Source organism: Leptopilina boulardi, unplaced genomic scaffold (assembly GCF_019393585.1).
Source record: "Leptopilina boulardi isolate dan_hultmark-lab unplaced genomic scaffold, ZJU_Lbou_2.1 LbouV2_316, whole genome shotgun sequence".
Classification (NCBI taxonomy): domain Eukaryota; kingdom Metazoa; phylum Arthropoda; class Insecta; order Hymenoptera; family Figitidae; genus Leptopilina; species Leptopilina boulardi.
Window position 1 is genome coordinate 3,628,815 of NW_026137881.1, and position 25,361 is coordinate 3,654,175.

The 25,361-nt window shown below is 29.2% G+C and overlaps 1 long non-coding RNA gene across 2 annotated transcripts in view; it reads left to right on the top strand.

Moving 5' to 3' along the window:
* Window positions 1-296: 296 nt before the first annotated feature.
* Window positions 297-25,361, top strand: part of LOC127284012 (uncharacterized) — a 30,455-nt gene continuing 5,390 nt past the window's right edge. Inside the window, exons 1-4 of one of the 2 annotated variants that reach the window (XR_007843419.1) lie at window positions 297-416; window positions 2,620-2,875; window positions 6,679-6,955; window positions 20,020-20,118. This is a non-coding gene — a long non-coding RNA (uncharacterized LOC127284012). Of the gene's footprint in view, window positions 417-2,619; window positions 2,876-6,678; window positions 6,956-9,965; window positions 10,179-20,019; window positions 20,119-25,361 lie in introns of those variants that run through there. The other variant, XR_007843418.1, reaches the window with a different exon arrangement.

The following is a 25,361-nucleotide window of genomic DNA, read 5'->3' on the forward strand; positions in this document are numbered from 1 at the left end:
AAACTATATACTATCAAAAAAATTATTTTTAAAAATAATATTTCACAAAATCTTCACTTTTTATTTTTTAAGAATTCTATAAATATAATATTCTATCAGTGAAATAATATTTTAAGAATTATAATTTTCAGTAAGTATTTAAAATGTGACGAAACGAATTTGGAATTTTAATACCCTTATACCTGTAATGCGAATTGTATATTTATATATATATATATATATATATATATATATATTACAAAGGGGTTATCATAAACCGAAGGTTATAAAAATGGAAACAGATAATCCCAAAGATAATTAAATCAGTTGCAATTCAAGCATTGACCTTCAAAGACGTTAAAAATTTTTAAAATTATGTGTGCGTTACCAGAAGATTTTACTGTCCAAAGAAGATAATACATCTGTTGCAGCCTAAGGTCAGAGATATATATTTTTTAAAACCAATAAAAATTACACGAAACGAAAAAGTGTTACAAATATTTTAATATCATTTTAAATCATGATGAATTTTTTACTTTTTTTAATAAAATATAATTAATACTTTTTCTTTACGTATAGATTCAATTGTATTTTCTATTCAAATTTTTTTAAAAATCATATTAATTTTTTTTTTCACAAAAAGGTTAATTCTATCTTCAAAAATACAAAATCATCATTCAAATTCATATTTAATATTTAAAAATATTTTTTATAAAATAAAAATTGTTTTAAGAATGCGCTATCAAGGATTCAATTATTTACATATTTTTTGTTAAAATTACCGTGGATGTACCAGTTACCGTCCATGTCCCAGTTTCCGTCCATTTTACAAATATCTCTTATAGTAATTTAAATTATTTTTTAACAATAATTTATTCCTTTTGGCACGCAATCGACTTATTAGTTTAAGTAAACAAATAAAAGAAAATAATTTTTTTTTAAATGTTATTTTGAAAATTAAACTGGACGGAAACTAGGTCTTAGGTGGACGGTAACTGGGACATCCACGGTACATAAAGCGAAAATTAAAGTTTTTTTTTAAATATAAAGGGAAGGCAACCGTTCTGGATGGCGAAATATGCATAAACTTTGGAAATTTTTTTTTTTTCATATAAGAAAATAGTTCTGTACATGGTTTTTTTTTATTTTTATTTGTCTGTAAATACGTTTAAAAAAATTATTATTTTTCATAAAATAATAATTCCAAATGGCGGCTGTAGCTTTCATTATGTAAGGCCTTGAGCGCCGTGTTTTATTTTGCGCGGTACCTTCCCCAAATCAACCAAGTCATCTGATTCAAAAAAAGTTTGAAAATTATTAAATTAGAATAAATTTTGAAGACCTTATCGTTTTCCTTTTTTAAACAAAATTGCAGCTGTTTGAAGTTAAAAAAAAAACAGGAAAAAAGGGTTTTTCACTTCAAACAGCTGCCATTTTGTTTTAAAAATTTATTTTTTTAAAAAGGAAAACGATAAAGCCTTCAAAATTTATTCTAATTTAATAATTTTCAAACTTTTTTTGAATCAGATGACTTGGCTGATTTTAGGAAGTTGCCGCGAAAAATAAAACATGGCGCTCAAGGCCTTACATAATAGAAGCTACAGCCGCCATTTTGAATTATTACTTTATGAGAAATATGAATTTTTTTTAATGTATTTATAGATAAATAAAAATAAAAAAACCCCATGTCTAAAACTATTTACTTATATGGAAAAAAAAAATTCCCAAAGTTTATGCAGTTTTTACCATCGAGAACGGTAACCTCCTCCTTAATAATTGACAAAATTATTGTTATAATTTTTATATTTTGCATTTTCAAGAAATTTTAATTTCCATGAATTTTATTTTAAATGTTGAAATAATTTTGAAATTTTGTTACCCTTATACCTGCATCCCTATCTGTATGTTTACATAAATATATCTATATTAAGCGAAGGTCATCAACAATGTGGTTGAAAAAACAAAGAAATAATTAAATTAATTGCAATTTATTTATATACCTGTTCCACTATACAGGGTGAATTTTATGTTCCGGAACCCCAAAAAGAATTTTTTATTCTTATTTGTTTTCGTAATTTGAACAAGAATAATGAATGTAATGAAAAAAATCATTAAGTACGGAGCCAAAAAAATTCACCTTGTATATATTTTATATTTTCACATTTAAACTAAATAGGTAGTTTTTTTTAAAACTTTTTTTATAATGAGAACAATAAAAATTACGAATGGGATTAATAAATTAATAATATATTTTGCAACAATTTTTTAAAAATATGACACAAAATCTTCATTTTTTTATTTTTTAAGAATATAAATATAATTCTATCAGTGAAATAATATTTTTAAAACTTATATTATAATTTCCAACAAGTATTTAAAATTTAACGAAACGAATTTGGAATTTTATTACCCTTATACCTGCCATGCGATCTGTATATTTATATATAGTACAAAGGGTTATCATAAACCGAAGGTTATAATAATGCAAACAGACAATTCTATAAAAATAATAATTAATACATTTTCATTTCAAGTATAGACCTGTTTAGACGTAGTCAGTTTAATTGTGAATTTTATAATAATTTTGCTGTAACGAATAGGATAGCCATCTTTAATCTGTGTTTTATTTCTCATTTTCAGATTTGAAGTACATATAGCTTCGGGAGTGCTCAATTATTTTTTAGTGTAGAAATTTTTTTTTAATATATTAGTAAAATATTTGTTTCGGGAGTGTTCGAAATTGTTAAAATCGCGACCGCTTAAGTCTGTAATAAAGTATTATGTTTTTTAAATTGAATGTATATCCGGGAGTGTTTAAAATTTTTAAAATCACGTGTATGTGACAAGAAGATATTCTCATTTACAGAAGACGATACATCCGCTGTTCCAGGCTAAGGTCAGACATACGTATTTTTAATATCTAATAATAATTACACGAAAAGAAAAAGTGTTAAAAACATTTCACAGCCGTTTAAAAAAAAATGATGTCCAATTTTTTAGTTTTTGTATTAAAATATTATTAATACTTTTTCTTCACGTGTAGATTCAATTGTATATTCTATCAAATTTTTTTTAAACATTACATAAATTATCCTTTAAATTCATATTTAGTATTTAAGGATATTAAAATTTTAATAACATAAATTTTGTTTTAAGAATGCTCTATAAAGAATAGTTTTTGTTAGTGATACATTGATATAAAATGCCCTATATAAATATATACCTTTATATAGGACTATAAATTAAATTATTACATTAAATTAAATTCTGTTACATAAAGCAATAATTTATTTTCTTTTATATATTAAATAATTGCAAAATTAGTATAACACAGGCACACAAAAAATAAAAAGCTGTTTGGCCGAGACACTACACTAGTCTATTTCCATGTATTTTTTCACGCTGAATCCGAATCCGAAGTCAGAATTATCAGATTGGCTTTTATTTTTGAAATAAACTGAAAAAACTGTTCAGAAAGAAACATAAAATCAAAAAATTAAGAATTTTTTGAATGTCACTGCGATAGTGTAATTCCATGTATTTTTTGTCACTGAATCCGAATCCAAGGTCAGAATTGTTAGATTCGCTCAAATTTTTGAGATAATTGCAGAAAAACGCAAGTAACAAAAAACTCAAAATACTCAAAATCAGTTTTTTGGAATTATCTTCAAAATTTGAGCCAATCTGTCAATTCTGACTTCGAATTCGGATTCAGCGTAAAAAAATACATAAAAATGCACTATCGTAGTGTTTCGGTAAAAAAAAATATCTGTGCCCACAATTCAGAATTTTTATCAGTTTTTGGCGATTTTAGCTGAAAGAAATTTTTTTTTGCCGAAACACTACGATAGTACATTTTCATGTATTTTTTCACGCTGAATCCGAAGTCAGAATTGACAGATTGGCTCAAATTTTGAAGATAATTCCAAAAAACTGATTTTGAGTATTTCACAGTAAACTTGGTTGTATCTTTTTCTATTGCAACGTTTTGATGCACATAAGTTATATCAAAAAGAGATCGTTTTGTGTATCATTTTTAGAAATGATACACGAAACGGTCTCATTTTTTGATGCAAAAAATTTAATCAATTTATATCAATTTATATCAGTTTTGTTTTTTATAAAAACGATTCAGAAAAAATTTAAAAAAAGAAAATAGATGAGTGCTGCCATCTACCTTCTAAAAAGCTCGGCTATATTAATTTTATCGACAAATTTTTTCTCATGCATTTTAGGTTATGCTTATAAGCTGTCACTTTTTAATTATCGAATTGCACATTGTCTTCGATTTTCTGTTATTTTCATTTTCAAATCAAATAGTGCAATGGTCTCCGCAATTGTACTATTACCAAAATATCTGAAAAAAATTCGTTTAATTTTGAGTCGATTCAATTCGGCCATGATTGATATAAATTAATTAAATATTTGCATCAAAAAATGAGACCGTTTCGTGTATCATTTCTAAAAATGATACACAAAACGATCTCTTTTTGATATAGCTTATGTGCATCAAAACGTTGCAAAGATTTGATGCAATTTTTGGTCTCAATTTGATACTTTTAGGAAAACTGTGTTTGAGTTTTTTGTTACTTGCGTTTTTTTGCAATTATCTCAAAAATTTTAGCGAATCTAACAATTCTGACGTTGGATTCGGATTCAGTGACAAAAAATACATGGAATTACACTATCGCAGTGACATTCAAAATTTTTTTAACTTTTTGATTTTATTTTTCTTTCTGAGCAGTTTTTTGAGTTTAGCTCAAAAATAAAAGCCAATCTGATATTTCTGACTTCGGATTCAGCGTAAAAAATACATGGAAATAGACTAGTGTAGTGTCTCGGCCAAACAGCTTTTTATTTTTTGTGTGCCTGTGTAATTTTTATACTTTGCATTTTCAAGAAATTTTAGATTTTAAGAATTTTAAGTGTAGAAATAATTTTTAAATTTTGTTACCCTTATACCTGAATTCCTATCTGTATGTTTACATAAATAATTTCTATTAAGGCGAAGGTCATAAACAATGTGGTTGGAATAACTAAAAGATAATTAAATTAATTGCAATTTATATATATATATATATATATATATATATACTAGGGGGCTATGCCCCCTGCGCGCTTCGCGCGCCAACCCCCATCCCCCTCCTTTTCCCCACCCCCACCCTAAATTTAAAGGTAAAGATCGTTTCAAGACTCTGAATATAGCCGCAAGTCCCCCCCTCTCCCTTCTCTTCTACCCTCCCCTTCTTTTGACTTGCGGCTATATTCAGAGTCTTGGAACAGCGGCTTCACGCGCCAACCCGCCTCCCCCTCCTCTCTTCCCCTCCTTTTCCCCTCCCCCACCCTAAATTTAATGGTTAAGATCGTTTCAAGACTCTGAATATAGCCGCAAGTCCCCCCCTCTCCCTTCTCTTCTTCCCCCCCTTCTCTTGACTTGCGGCTATATTCAGAGTCTTGGAACAGCGGCGGCGTTGGCGGCGATATCTTTTTGTAATATAGGTATATATATATATATATATATATATATATATCTGTTCAAATATACAGGGTAAATTTTATGTTCCGGAACCCCTAAAAAACTTTTATTGTTCTTATTTGTTTTCGTAGTTTGAACAAAAATAATGACATTAAAGAAAAAATCCATTACCTACGGAGCAAAAAAATTCACCCTGTATATATTTTATATCTTCACATTTAAACTAAATAAGTAGTTTTTTCAGAGTGTTAAACCTTTTAATACTCTCTAAATCTGAATTAGCAGTTTTCTACTAATAAAAGAGTGTGTATTCGTTTATTAATTAAATTACTAACAGTTTTGACTAATTTATAATAAAAAAAACTACTAATTGTTTGTTAGAAAACTACTAATTCATGAAGTAAATCGGCTTACTAATTTGAAATAGTAAAAAATACGATTTACTCCATGAATTAGTAGTTTTCTACTAGGAATTAGTAGCTTTTTTTTACTACAAATTAGTCAAAACTGTTACGAATTCAATTGGTAAACGAATACGCTCTCTAAAACTGAATTAGTAAAAATGTTTACTAATTTAAATTAGTAACTCACTTTTTGCTTTAGAATTAGTTAAATTTTACTAATTGTTAGTAAAAGATACTAATAATTTTAGTGAAATTTCACTGATTCTGATGCAAAAAGTGGGTCACTAATTTAAAGTAGTAAACATGTTTACTAATTCAGATTTAGAGAGCGCACTCTTTCATTAGTAGAAAACTATACTAATTTAGATTTAGAGAGTAATGAAAACAATAAAAATTACGAATCGGATTCAGAAATTAATAATATATTTTGCAACAATTTTTTTTAATACTATTTCACAAAATCTTCATTTTTTATTTTTGAAGAATAATATAAATATAATTCTATCAGTGAAATTATACTTTTGAAACTTATATTATAATTTCCAACAGGTATTTAAAATTTAACGAAACGAATTTGGAATTTTATTACCCTTATACCTGCAATGCAATCAGTATATTTATATATTGTACAAAGGGGTATCATAAACCGAAGGTTATAATAATGAAAACAGACAATTCCATAAAAATAATAATTAATTCATTTCCAATTCAAGTAGTGACCTGTTAAGACGTGGTCAGTTTAATTGTGAATTTTATAATAATTTTGCTGTAACGAACAGGATAGCCATCTTTAATTTGTGTTTTATTTCACATTTTCAGATTTAAAGTACATAGCATCGGGAGTGCTCGATTCTTCTATTTCATTAACGAAGTCATTTTTCAGTATTGAAATTTTTTTTTTATATTTTAGTAAAATATTTTGTTTCGGGAGTGTTCGAAATTTTTTAAATCGTGACCGTTTAAATCTGTAATAAAGTATTTTGTATCTTAAATTAAATGTACATTCGGAAGTGTTTAAAATTTTTAAAATCACGTGTATGTTACAAGAAGATATTCTCATCTAAAGAAGACGATACATCTGCTGTTCCAGGCTAAGGTCAGACATACGTATTTTTTATATCCAATAATAATTACACGAAAAGAAAAAGTGTTATAAACATTTTACAACCGTTTCAAAAAAAATGATGTCCAATTTTTTAGTTTTTATATTAAAATATTATTAATACTTTTTCTTCACGTGTAGATTCAAATATAATCTATCAAATTTTTTTTAAACATTACATAAATTATCCTTTAAATTCATATTTAGTATTTAAGAATATTAAAATTTTAATAACATAAATTTTGTTTTAAGAATGCTCTATTAAAGGATAGTTTTTGTTAGTGATACATTGATATAAAATGCCCTATATAAATATATACCTTTATATAGGACTAAATTAAATTATTACATTAAATTAAATTCTGTTACATATAAAGCAAAAATTTATTTTCTTTTATACTCACTAAATTTGAATCACCGATAAATATACCACTGGTACCAATCAGCAGATATACGCTGAAAAATCAGTAAAATTCCACTAATTCATCAGTGCATATAAGCTGATTAGAATCAGTGGTATACTTATAGCTGAGAATCAGCGAGATTCCGCTGATTCAAATTTAGAAAGTATATTAAATAATTGACAAAATTATTATAATTTTTATACTTTGCATTTTCAAGAAATTTTAGATTGTAAGAATTTTAAATCTTGAAATAATTTTGAAATTTTCTTACCCTTATACCTGAATTCCTATCTGTATGTTTACATAAATGATTTCTATTAAGGCGAAGGTCATAAACAATGTGGTTGGAATAACTAAAAGATAATTAAATTGATTGCAATTTATTTATAAACATCTGTTCAAATATACAGGGTAAATTTTATGTTCCGGAACTCCTAAAAAAATTTTTTTTTCTTATTTGTATTCGTAGTTTGAACAAAAATAATGACATTAAAGAAAAAATCCATTAACTACGGTGCAAAAAAATTCACCCTGTATATATTTTATATCTTCACATTTAAACTGAATAAGTAGCTTTTTTTTACTTTTTATTTTTTAAGAATATAAATATATAATTCTATCAGTGAAATAATATTTTTGAAATTTATATTATAATTTTCAACAAGTATTTAAAATTTGACTAAAGGAATTTAGAACCTTATTACCTTTATACCTGCAATTCGAGCTGTATATTTATATATAGTACAAAGGGGTATCATAAACCTAAGGTTTTAATAATGAAAACAAACAATGCTAATGATAATCAAATCAGTTGCAATCCAAGCATTTACCTCTCCAGACGCGGTCAGTTTAAGTGTGAATTTTATATAATATTTAAAAAAAAATTTCTGTGATAAATATAATAGATATATTCCATTTTGCGTTTTATTTAAAAATTTTATATTTAAAGTGAACAACTTCGGGAGTGCTCGATTATTTTATTTCGTAAACGAAAACATTTTTTAGTATGAAATTTTTCTTTCTACATTTTAGTAAAACATATTCTTGTGATTATTTGAAATTGTTCAAATTACGTGTGTAGTACCCATCAGAAGATATTCTCATCTAAAGCAGATGACATCTGTTGCAGCTTAAGGTCAGTGATATATTTTTTATAACTAAATTATAATTACACGGAAAGAAAAAGTGCTAAAAAAATAAGTTTTAAAAAAATGTCAATAAACTTTTTTTTAATTATTGTATTAAAATATGTTGAATACTTTTTCTTTACGTGTAGTTTGAATTGAATTTTCTATAAAAATTTTTTAAACAATACATTAATTTTTTATGAAAAATTTAATGCTATTTTAATAACAAAAAAATTTTTTTTTTTAATTTAATAAATAAAATTCTATGAGTATAGCCGTGTTTTCAAGAAACACGGCAGTATGTTAAGTCTTGTTATTTACCTACATCAATCCTACATTTAATAATTTTATTATTTTATATTTTATTACCAATAATATTTTGTCGTTAACATTATCCTTTCAACAATCATTGCCACTTAAAGTTCCTCTAAACATGGCTCTAACAAGTAAAGGAGTCTTGTAAGAATCTCCTTAATTATTTTTCATAATATCCAAAATGTCCACTTATATTAATTTTGATTGATTTTCGCATTTTAAAAAAATATTTCAGACATTTTGAATTTTAGTTTTGAGGTCATATTTTAATTCAGCGATCCCAAAATCTCTTATACAAAAAGTTATATAAAATTCCGCACAAATTAAAAAAATATCTGTCATTTTGGATCCACCATTTTGAATTTTTTTTAAGTTATATTTTACTCTTATATACTAAGTTTCATAATAAGTCGACCAGAGTTTGTTGGCCCACAGTATCAATTTTTCCTCTACTATATCTAAATCTGAATTAGTACTTTTCTACTTATGAAAGAGTGAGTATTCGATTACCAATTGAATTAGTAACAGTTTTGACTAATTTTCAGTAAAAAAAATTACTAATTGCTAGTAGAAAACTACTAATTCATGGAATAAATCATATTTTTTACTATTTCAAATTAGTAAGCCGATTTACTCCATGAATTAGTAGTTTTCTACTATACGAATTACTACACAGAGAAACCCGTAAATTGAAGTTAAGAATATATTCATGGCGCATATTTAAGAATATTTTATACTTAAATTAAGAATATATTCGGTTTTTTTTTGCGTAGCTTTTTACTAAAAATTGGTCAAAACTGTTACTAATTCAATTGGTAAACAAATACGCACTCTTTCATTAGTAAAAAAAACTACTAATTCAGATTTAGAGAGTAACAGTGAAGAGGTTAATAATATTTCATAAAATTTTTACTTTTTATTTTTTAAGAATTTTAAAGACAATTATATATATGTGAAATAATATTTTAAAAATTACAATATTCCCAACTATTATTTAAAATGTGACGAAACAAATTTGGAATTTTATTTTCCTTATACCTGAAATGCGAGCTGTATATTTATATGTACTACGATGGGGAATATCATAAACCGAAGGTAATAAAATTGGAAACAGACAATCCCAAAGATAATTAAAACAGTTGCAATTCAGACATTGACCTTTAAAGACGTGGTCACTTAGTGTGGATTTTATAATAATTTTGAAAAAAAAAATTTCTGTGATAAATATAATAGACATTTTTTAGTGTTAAATTTTTCTTTTTACATTTTAGTAAAATATAGTCTTGGGATTGTTTGAAATTTTTCAAATTACGTGTGTGTTACCCAGAAGATATTCTCGTCTAAAGTAGGTGACATCTGTTGCAGCTCAAGGTCAGTGATTTATTTTCTATTAACTAATTATAATTACACGAAAAGAAAAAGTGCTAAAAATCGTTTCAAAAAATGAGAATTTAATATTTTTTAGTTTTTTTAAATAAAATATGATCAATACTTTTTCTTTACATGTAGATTCAATTATATTTTCTATTCACATTGTTTTAAACATTACATTTATTTTTTTAAAAAAAGGTTAATACTATTTTAAAAAATTCAACATTATCCTTTAAATTCATATTTAAAAATAAAAAATATTTTTAATAAAAAAAAAATTGTTTTAAGAATGCTCTATGAATCATAATTTTTGAGGGTGATAAATTGATATAAAATGTCTTATATTGCATATAAATATATAACTATTTTCATATTTATTAAATTACATAAAGCTAAAATTTATGTTTTTTTAAAAATATTAATAATTGACAAAATTATTAATATAATTTTTATACTTTGCATATTCAAAGATTTTTAATTTCCAAGAATTTTAAATGTTGAAATGATTTTGAAATTTTATTACCCTTATACCTGTATTCCTACCTGTATGTTTTCATAAATAAAATCTATTAAGGCTAAGGTCATAAACAATGTGGTTGAAAAAACAAAAAGATAATTAAATTGATTGCAATTTATTTATAATATACATATGTTTAAATGTACAGGGTGAAGTTCATATTCAAAAATAAAAAAATTATTCTTTATTATAATATTTTTATTATATTATTTATATAATATAAAATATTTTATATCAAAAATTAATTTTTATTTACTATTTTTATTTTAAAATTTTACCCTGTATATATTTTTACATTTAAACTAAATAGTTTTAAACTTTATTTTATAATAGGTATAATAGGTAAAAGATAGTAGAAGATAAATATTAGATTTCACTAATACCAATAACATGAAATGATTATTCAGTTTAAATGATAATTTGTTAGTGTTTTGACTGTGAGCATGTAATACAGGTGGTCTCAATAATATTCCTCCATTATTTTAAATAATTTTGTTTATATTTCAAAAGAAAAATTTATTACGTTAATATATAAATAACTAAGAACAAATAATTTACAGTAAAAATACAATATACAAATATATAATATATGTTGTAAAATTCATTTTATCCATCGCGCTACCAAACGATTTTTTGTATACGTGGACTACCGGGAGCCACTCGGATGGCCCAAACATTTTTTTATTTTTATGTTGCACAAGACATACACTCATCAAGATTTTTCGATATAATAGTGTGAATTTTACAAGTAATGTATTTTAATAATAGTAATGAAAAACTCGAGTAGATTTTAAACATTATTTATCGCTTGGTCACCCCGGATGGCTGTCGGTAGCGCGAAGGTTAAATTAGTTGTCCATTTGAAATTATCAATAAGAAGATAGGATATGTACTCCTTCACAAAAATATGTCTCACCTACATTGTATACATTATTGTGTATGTTATAACGTATATGTTATTATTTACTGCACTTCGTAACCGAGTTACATCCTCTTTTCCTGCAATATACGTTAATTCTTTTCGTCAATGATTGGAATCTGAAAATAATAATACACATAAGAAAATGTATTAATGTTTAATAAATACACAGTGATAGTACTATTAATACAGAAGAATAAATTTGTGCAAAAATATTTAAGACAGACAGACGGTTAATAATAGACTTAATAAAGTCTTTATCACAGTCTTATCACAGTCTTATCACAGTCTTATCACAGTCTTATCACAGTCTTATCACAGTGTTATCACAGTCTTATCACATACTTATCACATACTTAACACAAACAACTTAATAAACATTAAATTATAACTACCTTAACACTATCTTAACACTTACTTAACACTAACTTAACACTCACTTAACACTCACTTAACACTCACTTAACACTCACTTAACACTCACTTAACACTCACTTAACACTCACTTAACACTCACTTAACGCTCACTTAACACCAACTTAACGCTCACTTCACACCAACTTAACACCAACTTAACACCAACTTAACACTCACTTAACACTCACTGAACACCCACTGAACACCCACTGAACACTCGCTTAACACTCGCTTAACACTCGCTTAACACTCGCTTAACACTCGCTTAACACTCACTTAACACTCACTTAACACCAACTTAACACTCACTTAACCCTCACTTAACACTCACTTAACACTCACTTAACACTCACTTAACACTCACTTAACACTCACTTAACACCAACTTAACACTCACTTAACACTCACTTAACACTCACTTAACACTCACTTAACACTCACTTAACACCAACTTAACACTCGCTTAACACTCGCTTAACACTCGCTTAACACTCGCTTAACACTCACTTAACACTCACTTAACACTCGCTTAACACTCGCTTAACACTCACTTAACGCTCACTTAACGCTCACTTAACACCAACTTAACGCTCACTTAACACCAACTTAACACCAACTTAACACCAACTTAACACCAACTTAACACCAACTTAACACCAACTTAACACCAACTTAACACTCACTTAACACTCGCTTAACACTCGCTTAACACTCGCTTAACACTCGCTTAACACTCACTTAACACCAACTTAACACTCACTTAACACTCACTTAACACTCACTTAACACTCACTTAACACCAACTTAACACTCACTTAACACTCGCTTAACACTCGCTTAACACTCGCTTAACACTCACTTAACACTCGCTTAACACTCACTTAACACTCACTTAACACTCACTTAACACTCACTTAACACTCGCTTAACACTCGCTTAACACTCGCTTAACACTCACTTAACACTCACTTAACACTCACTTAACACTCACTTAACACTCACTTAACACTCACTTAACACTCACTTAACACTCACTTAACACTCACTTGACACTCACTTGACACTCACTTGACACTCACTTGACACTCACTTGACACTCACTTGACACTCACTTGACACTCACTTGACACTCACTTGACACTCACTTGACACTCACTTGGCACTCACTTGACACTCACTTGACACTCACTTGACACTCACTTGACACTCACTTGACACTCACTTGACACTCACTTAACACTCACTTAACACTCACTTAACACTCACTTAACACTTACTTGACACTTACTTGACACTTACTTGACACTTACTTGACACTTACTTGACACTTACTTGACACTTACTTGACACTTACTTGACACTCACTTAACACTCACTTAACACTTACTTAACACTTACTTAACACTTACTTAACACTTACTTAACACTCGCACTTAAGGGGAGGCATCACCTTCAATTTTGACCCACTTTAATTTACATTATTAAACGAAGTTCTATTTCTTTCTTGCATAATTTGTGTCTTAAAAACATACAGGATGGTCCAAAAAATGAAATTTTAATTTATGACCATTTTAGAAATTGAAGTTTTTAAAAAAAATTAATATTTTAGATATCCATTTTTTTTAAATTTAGACTATTTTTCATTGCTAATTTTTTGAAGTTTATTTAATTATTTATAAGAATCGCTCGCATGGATTTTCAAAAATTTTAATTTTTTCAAAAAAAGAGCGAAAAATGAAAGTTAAAACATAATTGCACTCTCCTATGAAATATGTATCTTCTTTCACAATTTTAAGTATTTTTCATCGTGAAATTTTTTCCACACTTTTTTTTAATGATTTGTTAGTATCTCGCATAAAAATTTTAAAATGGTCAAAAATTAAAATTTTCATTTTTTGACCACCTTATGTTTTTAGGACCCAAATGATGCAAGAAAAAAAATATAAACTCATTCAATAATTTAAATTTAAGTGTGTCAAAATTGGGGGTGGTGCCTCCCCTTAACACTCATAAACTAACACTCCGACTTCAGAGTGTTAAGTGGGAAGTGGGAAGTGTTAAGTGGGAAGTGTTAAGTGGGAAGTGTTAAGTGGGAAGTCTTAAGTGGGGAGTGTTAAGTGAGGAGTGTTAAGTGGGGAGTGTTAAGTGGGGAGTGTTAAGTGGGGAGTGTTAAGTGGGGAGTGTTAAGTGGGGAGTGTTAAGTGGGGAGTGTTAAGTGGGGAGTGTTAAGTGGGAGGTGTTAAGTGGGGAGTGTTAAGTGGGGAGTGTTAAGTGGGGAGTGTTAAGTGGAGAGTGTTAAGTGGGGAGTGTTAAGTGGGGAGTGTTAAGTGGAGAGTGTTAAGTGGGGAGTGTTAAGTGGAGAGTGTTAAGTGGAGAGTGTTAAGTGGGGAGTGTTAAGTCGGGAGTGTTAAGTGGGGAGTGTTAAGTGGGGAGTGTTAAGTCGGGAGTGTTAAGTGGGGAGTGTTAAGTGGGGAGTGTTAAGTGGGGAGTGTTAAGTGGGGAGTGTTAAGTGGGGAGTGTTAAGTGGGGAGTGTTAAGTGGGGAGTGTTAAGTGGGGAGTGTTAAGTGAGGAGTGTTAAGTGGGGAGTGTTAAGTGGGGAGTGTTAAGTGAGGAGTGTTAAGTGAGGAGTGTTAAGTGAGGAGTGTTAAGTGAGGAGTGTTAAGTGGGAGGTGTTAAGTGGGAGGTGTTAAGTGGGGAGTGTTAAGTGGGGAGTGTTAAGTGGGAGGTGTTAAGTGGGGAGTGTTAAGTGGGGAGTGTTAAGTGGGGAGTGTTAAGTGGGAGGTGTTAAGTGGGGAGTGTTAAGTGGGGAGTGTTAAGTGGGGAGTGTTAAGTGGGGAGTGTTAAGTGGAGAGTGTTAAGTGGAGAGTGTTAAGTGGAGAGTGTTAAGTGGAGAGTGTTAAGTGGAGAGTGTTAAGTGGAGAGTGTTAAGTGGAGAGTGTTAAGTGGAGAGTGTTAAGTGGGGAGTGTTAAGTGGGGAGTGTTAAGTGGGGAGTGTTAAGTGGGGAGTGTTAAGTGGGGAGTGTTAAGTGGGGAGTGTTAAGTGGGAAGTGTTAAGTGGGGAGTGTTAAGTGGGGATTGTTAAGTGAGGATTGTTAAGTGGGAGGTGTTAAGTGGGGAGTGTTAAGTGGGGAGTGTTAAGTCGGGAGTGTTAAGTGGGGAGTGTTAAGTGGGGAGTGTTAAGTCGGGAGTGTTAAGTGGGGAGTGTTAAGTGGAGAGTGTTAAGTGGAGAGTGTTAAGTGGGGAGTGTTAAGTGGGGAGTGTTAAGTGGGGAGTGTTAAGTGGGGAGTGTTAAGTGGGGAGTGTTAAGTGGGGAGTGTTAAGTGGGGAGTGTTAAGTGGAGAGTGTTAAGTGGAGAGTGTTAAGTGGGGAGTGTTAAGTGGGGAGTGTTAAGTGGGGAGTGTTAAGTGGGGAGTGTTAAGTGGGGAGTGTTAAGTGGGGAGTGTTAAGTGGGGAGTGTTAAGTGGGGAGTGTTAAGTGGGGAGTGTTAAGTGGGGAGTGTTAAGTGGGGAGTGTTAAGTGGGGAGTGTTAAGTGGGGAGTGTTAAGTGAGGAGTGTTAAGTGGGAGGTGTTAAGTGGGAGGTGTTAAGTGGGAGGTGTTAAGTGGGAGGTGTTAAGTGGGAGGTGTTAAGTGGGGAGTGTTAAGTGGGGAGTGTTAAGTGGGGAGTGTTAAGTGGGAGGTGTTAAGTGGGAGGTGTTAAGTGGGGAGTGTTAAGTGGGGAGTGTTAAGTGGGGAGTGTTAAGTGGGGAGTGTTAAGTGGGGAGTGTTAAGTGGGGAGTGTTAAGTGGGGAGTGTTAAGTGGGGAGTGTTAAGTGGGGAGTGTTAAGTGGGGAGTGTTAAGTGGGGAGTGTTAAGTGGGGAGTGTTAAGTGGGGAGTGTTAAGTGGGGAGTGTTAAGTGGGGAGTGTTAAGTGGGGAGTGTTAAGTGGGGAGTGTTAAGTGGGGAGTGTTAAGTGGGGAGTGTTAAGTGGGAGGTGTTAAGTGGGGAGTGTTAAGTGGGGAGTGTTAAGTGGGAGGTGTTAAGTGGGAGGTGTTAAGTGGGGAGTGTTAAGTGGGGAGTGTTAAGTGGGGAGTGTTAAGTGGGGAGTGTTAAGTGGGGAGTGTTAAGTGGGGAGTGTTAAGTGGGGAGTGTTAAGTGGGGAGTGTTAAGTTAGGAGTGTTAAGTTAGAAGTGTTAAGTGAGGAGTGTTAAGTGAGGAGTGTTAAGTGAGGAGTGATAAGTGGGGAGTGTTAAGTGGGGAGTGTTAAGTCAGTGTTCAGTTAATGTTGAGTTAATGTTATGTTACGGTTAAGTTAATGTTGTGATTGTTAATTCTCTGTTTTGTTTGTTTAAATTTTTTATGTCACTTTTAAATCGTCGTTAGTTATGTTAAAATTATTTATTTTTTTTATATAATTTATGTAAACTTGTTCATTTTGTTATTGGATGCAATATTTATATGTTTTCTTATACAATTTTTAAATTTTCAGAAAGCCTTTGAATTATGTCATATATAAGACTACATTTTTGATGAAATCTTATTTTTTATTTTTTCTGTATGTACAAATATTTATATTTATAATAATTTTCAGAATTTTTATGGATGTCTTTTCAGCACCAGGGAAAAAAAGAATAGATGAAGTGAAGAAATCTCAGTTGATCTACAAATGAAAGGATGTTTATTGATAATACATTAATTACAAAATTTTAATTAAGTTTTTTGATCTCTATAAGTAAATTTAAATGTTTTGTTGTACTAAAATTTTTTTTTGCAAGTTGTTAAGTACTCTTGTTAACTATTGTGAATAAATATTTTAAAACCATGTGTTTCTATTTTATTTAGATGTAACCCGTTAAATGCGTACAAAATATTTTTAATAAAGTATGGAATACCTGGGCTGAAAGTCCGGGAGGTAAGATGTGCCGATATGAATATCTAGAAATCCAATAAAAAAATTTGAAAATTGGAAGCAAGAGAAGTACTGTTTTGTACCTGCGTATTTTTGGCCAGCAGTTTTTATTTGTACATTATTAAAAGTGGTTCTAAAATCTAGAAATCCTATGATTGTTCACAAAAAACTTTAAATGTTTATAACAAATGATTAACATGTAACAGTAAATCATATATTGGCAATAGTTATTTTATTTCTTGCGTGTAAAATTACTTGCTTTAAGTTAGAAAACTAAAAAAATCTGAGCAGCACAACCATTCCCGGTGTCGGCACGACTCTCCTCAGGACAGAGGGTTTGACGTGCAGCGTCGCTTCGCTGAATAAAATCGATTTTCACAAAAAAAACTATTAAATATTATCAAAAAAAATAATAATGGATTTATCAACTACATCAAATTTTATAATATATAGGCATGTTAATATCTTGTCAAAAAGGGGCACGTTCAACCCCGGTATTCCCTACAACACACTTTTAGACTAAAAATGTTTAAAATTTTAAATAAAACTAAACTGAATTTCTAATAAAAATATCTGAAGTTTCAAACAAAAATGTATCAAATTTTAAATACAGGTGTATGTCAGTCAGAAATTGTAGGTTAAATATTAAAAAATGTGTTGTAATTTTTGTATTGTATATGATAATTACTTTAAAAACACTTTTCTATAAATTTTTTTTTATTTTCTAAAAACTAATAAAATTCTAAAAGAAATGGCATTTTTACAAAGAGAATATATTAATTTTTCAATTAGTTCTCGGAAAAAAATATTAAAAAATCAAGTAAATAGATAATCTTAATAAATATAAATTTTGAATAAAAAAAAAAATTTCAAAATTTTTTTCTTATAAAAAAATTAATGTAATATTTTTAAATTTTTTGGCAAAAAAACAATTGTATATAATTATTATTTAAAAAAAATATATATCTGACCTTAACCTGCAATCTGTACTTTATATGGGAATATCTCCAGGTAACATGTGATTTAAAAAATTTCAAACACTCCCGAATACACGTTTAAATTAAGGAACAAAATATTTTATTGTACATTTAAACGATCGCAATTTTAAAAATTTCAAACCCTTCCGGAACAAACTTAAAATGTAAAAATAAAATTAACACACAAATGTCGAGAACTTCCGAATCTATTGACTTTAAATATAAAAATTTTAAATAAAATTATAAATTTCTCACTAAAAGTGACCACGTCCAAACGGATCAATGCTTGATTTGCAACTGATTTTATTATCTTTAGGTTTGTTTATTTACATCATTATAACTTCGGTTTATGATACCCCTTTGTACTATATATAAATATACAGCTCGCATTGCAGGTATAAGGGTAATAAAATTCTAAATTCGTTTCGTCACATTTTAAATACTTTTTGAAAATTATAATTTTTAAAATATTATTTCATTGATAGAATTGTATTTAGTATTCTTAAAAAATAAAAAGTAAAGATTTTACTCTCTAAATTTGAATCAGCGATAAGTATACCACTATTACCAATTAGCGTATATATGCTGAAAAATCAGTGAATTTTCACTAATTTATCACTGCATATACGCTGATTGGAATCAGTGGTATACTTATAGCTGAGAATCAGCGAGATTTCGCTGATTCAAATTTAGAGAGTATGAAATATTATTAATCCCTTCACTGTTAAGAAAAAATTGACACTGTGGGCTAAAAAATTCTGGTTGACTTATTATGAAAGTTAGCTCGAAAGTTAGTATATAAGAGTAAAATATTACCTAAAAAAATCCAAAATGGCGGATCAAAAATGGCAGCCATAAAAGAATCGAGCACACCCGAAGTTATTCACTGTAAATAGAAAAATTGTTTAAAAACACAAAATGGAAGATGTCAATACACTCTATTTAGCACAGAAAAGAATATTTTTTTCAAAATTATTATAAAATTCACATTTAAAGTGACCACGTCTGAACAGGTCAATGCTATGGAATTGCAACTGATTAGGCTAGTCTGTTTACATTATTATAACCTTCGGTTTATGACACCCCTTTGTATAAGGGTAATAATATTTCAAATTCGTTACGTCAAATTGTAAATAGTGGGGAAAGTTCTAAACGTGATAATGGAAATTAAAAAATTTATTTCGTCATTTTTTTCCATCAATTTCATTTTTTATTTATATTAAATTTAAATTTCTGTCTACAAAATTAATATCGTTTGCCCCTATATATATATATATATATATATATATATATATATATTGCATCCTAAATATCAATCCAAATGATAATTAATTTCGACGATATATAAATGTGACAAATTCTCCCCAACAACTTTATTATTCTACATCTCATAATTTAATTCGTGAGTTTATTACTAGCGGAAGAATAATAATTATAATTATTTAGAATCGATAAATATTTATTCGATTATGTCTGGCACGAATGAATATTCATATATTCAATGAAATATTCTATTGTTAAAAAGGAGTATGCTTTATATATTCTATAGTCGTTAATAGAAATAAACGAAGGGTTGGCTTTAGACGAAATGGCGCCCGGGGCAAGTGTGCAGAATAAGCGCATACCCTTTTATATATGGGATCCTTGAAAATAAATTTTTTTAAATATTTTTTCTCTCTATAAATATGAATTGTTAATGAATTTGGCGCGAATTTTTAAAACTGACTAATAAAAAAATATGTAAAGAAAATTGTACGTACGTACTTCCGGAAGTACGTAGCTTTTTTTGACATTATAATTTTTTTTTATTTTAAACTCATATTATGAAAACACAGAAAATTAAAAGGAATTAAAATAAGCTGCAACGCTTATTATTTTCATACAATTTTGCTTATTTTAATACCAAAATGGATTAAAATAAGCAAAATTGGATTAAAATAATAAGCGTTGCAGCTTATTTTAATGCCTTTTAATTTTCTGTGAAAATATTTATCTCTAAAATTCTGATTTTTTTTCAAGTACCATTTTTACAAAAATTAACATGTTTCAAAAAATCCTACGTACTTCCAAGTTAAATTTGAAAATTTATCATAAATTCCAAAAAACTTTGGATTTTTGTTCCAGCTAATATCATCCAGCCACAATCATGCGCATCAAGGAGAGCGGGACAAACAACGATATTGTCAAAATATAGTAGACATTTATGAATGAAATAAAATTCTTGTAAGTTTGTTTTGCTTATTTCTTATTCTAAATTTATATTTATCTTTTATTTTTAAACTATTTGTCGCTTTTTAAACTAAATTAGAGGATTCTTTCCAATAATTATTTAGTTTCGTAGCTTTTATTAATTAACCTTTCAAAATTCTTTTACTTGTTTAAACAATTGATTGTGTATCGTTTCAAAGAATTTGATGCTAAAGATAATAATAATAATAATAATAATAAATAAAAGAATTAAATGTTTTTACTTAAATTTTCAAAATAAACCATTAATCTAATTATGCGGGATGCATAGTCGAATTTATAAAGGTCTCTATTATACAATATACGTTATATATATATATATTTATTTGGGTATATTTATATCTGTTCTAAAGGATTGAGTATAATTAATTTTTCTGCGTGAAATCTCGCGTACTTGGAAGATATAGAAAATACAAGGTTTATGCGGGAGAGCTGATGTATGGCTGGTTGAGTCGGTGCCCCTTTTATCTGGCCGCAACAGAAAGAGACAAGGTCTTTGAGAGACCAAGTCTTGATTCAAAACAGGGTTCCCTTTTCTTTCATAAAATTTACTGCGGCGAATATAATGAAATTGAAATGTATATGAAATTTTTCCTTAAAATCATCATCGCGCCATGTTTATAAGGTTTTTTGGATTTTACATTTGAAAGCAATTTTATATAAATAAATAATTAAAAACTAACAAGAAATTTACTAAACAACGTAGCAATTATTGTTACTAAGCCGTCACAGAAAATTAAAAGGCATTAAATTAAGCTGCAACGCTTATTATTTTAATCCAATTTTGCTTATTTTAATCCATTTTGGTATTAAAATAAGCAAAATTGGATTAAAATTATAAGCGTTGCAGCTTATTTTAATACATACCTTATAACTTTCTGTGGTGCTCTGCGTTTAGTACCTTTTACATATGACGCCATCTGTAGGGGAAAAAAATTAACACGCCAAATTCAAATTAATAGCAGAAAAGAAAAGTGACTATTTTTACTAAAAAAAAAAATCGAAATTTTTTTCACTTATATTGTTATCGATGTGATTTTTCAGAAAAACGTGATGAACATAATTCAAAATGACAGAAATAAAATAAATGATTATAGAAGGTGAAATTTTTGAATTACTGAAATAAACATTTTATATGGAAACGTGGAGAAATTCAAAAATTAGTTCTACCTTAAGTGCGTCTATATTCGGTATATATATATATGTATGTATAGTGGTTAACAATGGAAATGAACTCGATTCTCAAATAACCTCACGCAAGAGTTGCACACACGATAGCATTCCAACATTGTTGAATTCAAATGCGAGCAAAGGACTACGCATTCCACATTTCGAATCGAACGGCCAATTTTCGATTGTCGGATATGTAAAGACCCTCCACAATGTAACAGACTAGCCGTATAAGCGAGAGGGTTATGTATGCAATAAATAGCAAATCTTTCATTTTCATTTTTGATTCTCTGCATATTTTATTAATTCTTAAAAATTTTTTAAGAAATATATAAAAGAAAGTATTAATTGTAATTTTATTTTTGTCAAAATAGTAAAATATTTCTTATCTGTGATATAAATTATATGTATGACTTCCATTAAGTTAAATCAAATTTAATTAAACTATTTATAATATATTAATTTCAAAATTTGAATAAAGATTATACTGACATTAAAAATGATTTGAGGTCAATTTAATATACATAATAGTATAATTATTATCATATATATATATATATATATATATATATATATATATATATATATATATATATATATAAGAAATATCGAGTTTTACCGATTAGATTATAAATACAAATATATGTAATATTTAAAGAAGTATATATATAATAAAATATTAATGTCTCTTGGAGAAATTTAAAACAATATTATTAATTCGCTTTGTTGAAATCCAATAATGGTTAATTAATATTTTTGTCTTTTAAAATTTTTTTAAAGTTTATTTCCATTTTTTTTAATTCAATTTATTTTGAAATTATTAATTTAAAAAATTAATTAAAATAAAATAAAAATTTATTAGACTATCTCAAATCATCGTTTAATTATCAATTAAATAATTTTTTCAATTTATGATATGCACAGAAAAAAAATTATTTGATTTAAATAATTATTAATACTAAACTGAACAACTGGGGTACAAAAATACCCCAGAGAAAATTCAAAGTACGGCTCTGTAATCTTTAACTGTCATGGCGACAACCTGACCTTAATTCAATTTGCAGAATGAAATCTCTATAATCGTAAATTTTAAGCTTTTACATGAGAGAAAAAAGAACAAAAGTTATTTCTATCCTTTTCTCTCTCATGTAAAAGCTTAAGATTTACGATTAGAGATTTCATTCTGCTTAGGCCTTATCGAACTATCAATTTTGACCCTAGTTTACTTTTATAATAACTGGTGATAATTAATTAAAAATCGTTTGGGATTGTTTTCTACCCCAGTTGTACTTTTACGTATGAGACAGCCACGTTGTACTGTCCAGGGTTTATATTTAATATATTATAAATTATTTAATTAATTTTGAACATAGTATGAATATATTTGAATCAAATAATTAATTAAAACAAATATTTAATTGACTTAAATAATTATTTGATACAAATAAATATTCACTTAATAAGAGACAAGTAATTGATTCTTTAAATCAAATAAATTTTTATTTTTCAGTGGTTAATTTTGCAATTTGTTTTTTAATATATGAAAAAATAAATGTTCTTTTCTCATGTATGTTTCTATATATAGTATACAACGTCCGGCGCAAATAGTTTTATAAAAGTCGTTTAGAGAATCAACTATTAGAGTGGTTATTTCTTTTAACTTTTATTCCAAGCACGAACACATTTTATACTTTCAGTTTCTCGATTTAACTGCTCGTTATCACGACCCTACGATAACGTGCACTGTTAGTATATATATATATACATGTATATAGGCTGTGTGCGCATCTTTGAATTGGCTTCAGAGCCAACTTCAGTGCGTATATTGTATACGAATACAGCAGAGGACTTGACTTAACAGGCTTGAACGTCTTCTTGGATATACTCGGATACGAATCTGGTCGTAAACTTAATCGCACTTTGAGAGCTGCGGTGCCTATCTCCGCGCCAATTTCACTTTCAAAGCTCTTTTGCAAAAATCAAAACTTTTCTCGAATAACAGAGAATTCGAAACACAATTATTGAGATCCGTGAGAAAGTTTTTATTTTATGAGCCACTGAAGTTTAAGTTTAACACTATTTAACTTTTCTATTTGAATTTTTATTTTGAGAATTATTACTGATTTTTTTAACCTCTTCGCCGAACTGGAGATTTTTTATACGCTCGGTCGACGAAAACTCACACAAAAATGTTTTCTTTCTTTGATAATTTGCAATAAAAACTTGGAATCATCCACTTTGCTACTGCAATTGTTATATGTTACCAAATAATATATTTTATTAATGTTTTGTTGATTAATTATTTGTTTAAATAGGGGGAAAAAATCTTTTGGTCAAATTTTTTTAAACTTTGTAGTTTTGTAGCTTATTACCTGCTGAACAAAAAATGTTAATAGCAAAAACTCCAAAAACGAAGTCCTTCTGAGATGTACTACGTTGAAAGCAAACAAAAATAGGAAAAAAAACTATAAGTCCCCCTGGCTCAAGGGTTGGCTTTGGTTCAAGCGCTTGAGCCAAACACGACCTTTGGGCCAAACGCCAGCCTGGAGCCTAACACTAACCTTCATCCAAACACAAGTCCTCATCCAAAGCCAAGCCTCGGGCCACATCCAAGAATTGAGCCAAATTCAAACCTTGAGCCACAGCCAAGCCTTCAGCCAAACACAAGTCCTGAGCCAAAGCCTAGTCCAAGTTTTCAGCCAAGCCTCGGGTCGCAGCCAAGAATTGAGCCAAATTCAAAACTTAAAGTCACAGCCAAGCCTTCAGCCAAACACAAGTACTAAGCCAAACACAAGTCCTAAGCCAAACACAAGTCCTAAGCCAAGTCCAAGTCCTAAGCCAAGTCCAAGTCCTAAGCCAAGTCCAAGTCTTCAGCCAAGCCTCGGGTCGCAGCCAAGAATTGAGCCAAATTCAAAACTTAAAGTCACAGACAAGCCTTCAGCCAAACACAAGTCCTAAGCCAAACACAAGTCCTAAGCCAAGTCCTGAGCCAAAGCCAAGTCCAAGTCTTCAGCCAAGCCTCGGGTCGCAGCCAAGAATTGAGCCAAATTCAAAACTTAGAGTCACAGCCAAGCCTTCAGCCAAACACAAGTCCTAAGCCAAACACAAGTCCTAAGCCAAGTCCAAGTCCTAAGCCAAGTCCAAGTCTTCAGCCAAGCCTCGGGTCGCAGCCAAGAATTCAGCCAAATTCAAAACTTGAGTCACAGCCAAGCCTTCAGCCAAACACAAGTCCTAAGCCAAGTCCAAGTCTTCAGCGAAGCCTCGGGTCGCAGCCAAGAATTGAGCCAAATTCAAACCTTGAGTCACAGCCAAGCCTTCAGCCAAACACAAGTCCTGAGCCAAAGCCAAGTCTTCAGCCAAGCCTCGTGTCGCAGCCAAGAATTGAGCCAAATTCAAAACTTAGTCACAGCCAAGCCTTCAGCTAACCACAAGTCCTAAACCAAAGCCAAACACAAGTCATGAGCCAAACACAAGTCCTAAGCCAAATCCAAGTCTTCAGCCGAGCCTCGGGTCGCAGCCAAGGATTGAGCCATACTCAAACGTTGAGCCATAACCAAGCCTTAAGCCAAAGCCAAGCCTTAAGCCAAAGCCAAGCCTTAAGCCAAAGCCAGGCCTTGAGCGACTTAGTCTTTTTTCTCCTAGTTTGTATGCATTTAACGTAGTGCAGCTCAGAAGGGCTTTATTTTTGGAGGTTTTTTTATGTACATTTCTTGTTCAAGAGGTGAAAAACTGTGTTACCTTTTATTTCGAAGTTATTAATTTAAAGGTTATAAAAAAATAAAATATATAACTAAATTTGCAACAACTATTATTATTAATTGTTTAAACTAATAATTGTTACTATTTCTTAACATTTTTCATAATAATCCTAGATAGCTGCAATTTTTTTCTAATTTTGCAACTTAACAAGCACAATATAATAGCATAAAGATTTTATATGAATTTACTATTTAACCAATTGTTTAAATAATTAAAAAATTAATCTGACGATATAGATTATTTAATTTTCAAACGATTGAACAATCAATAGTGTTATGGTAGAGATCGTT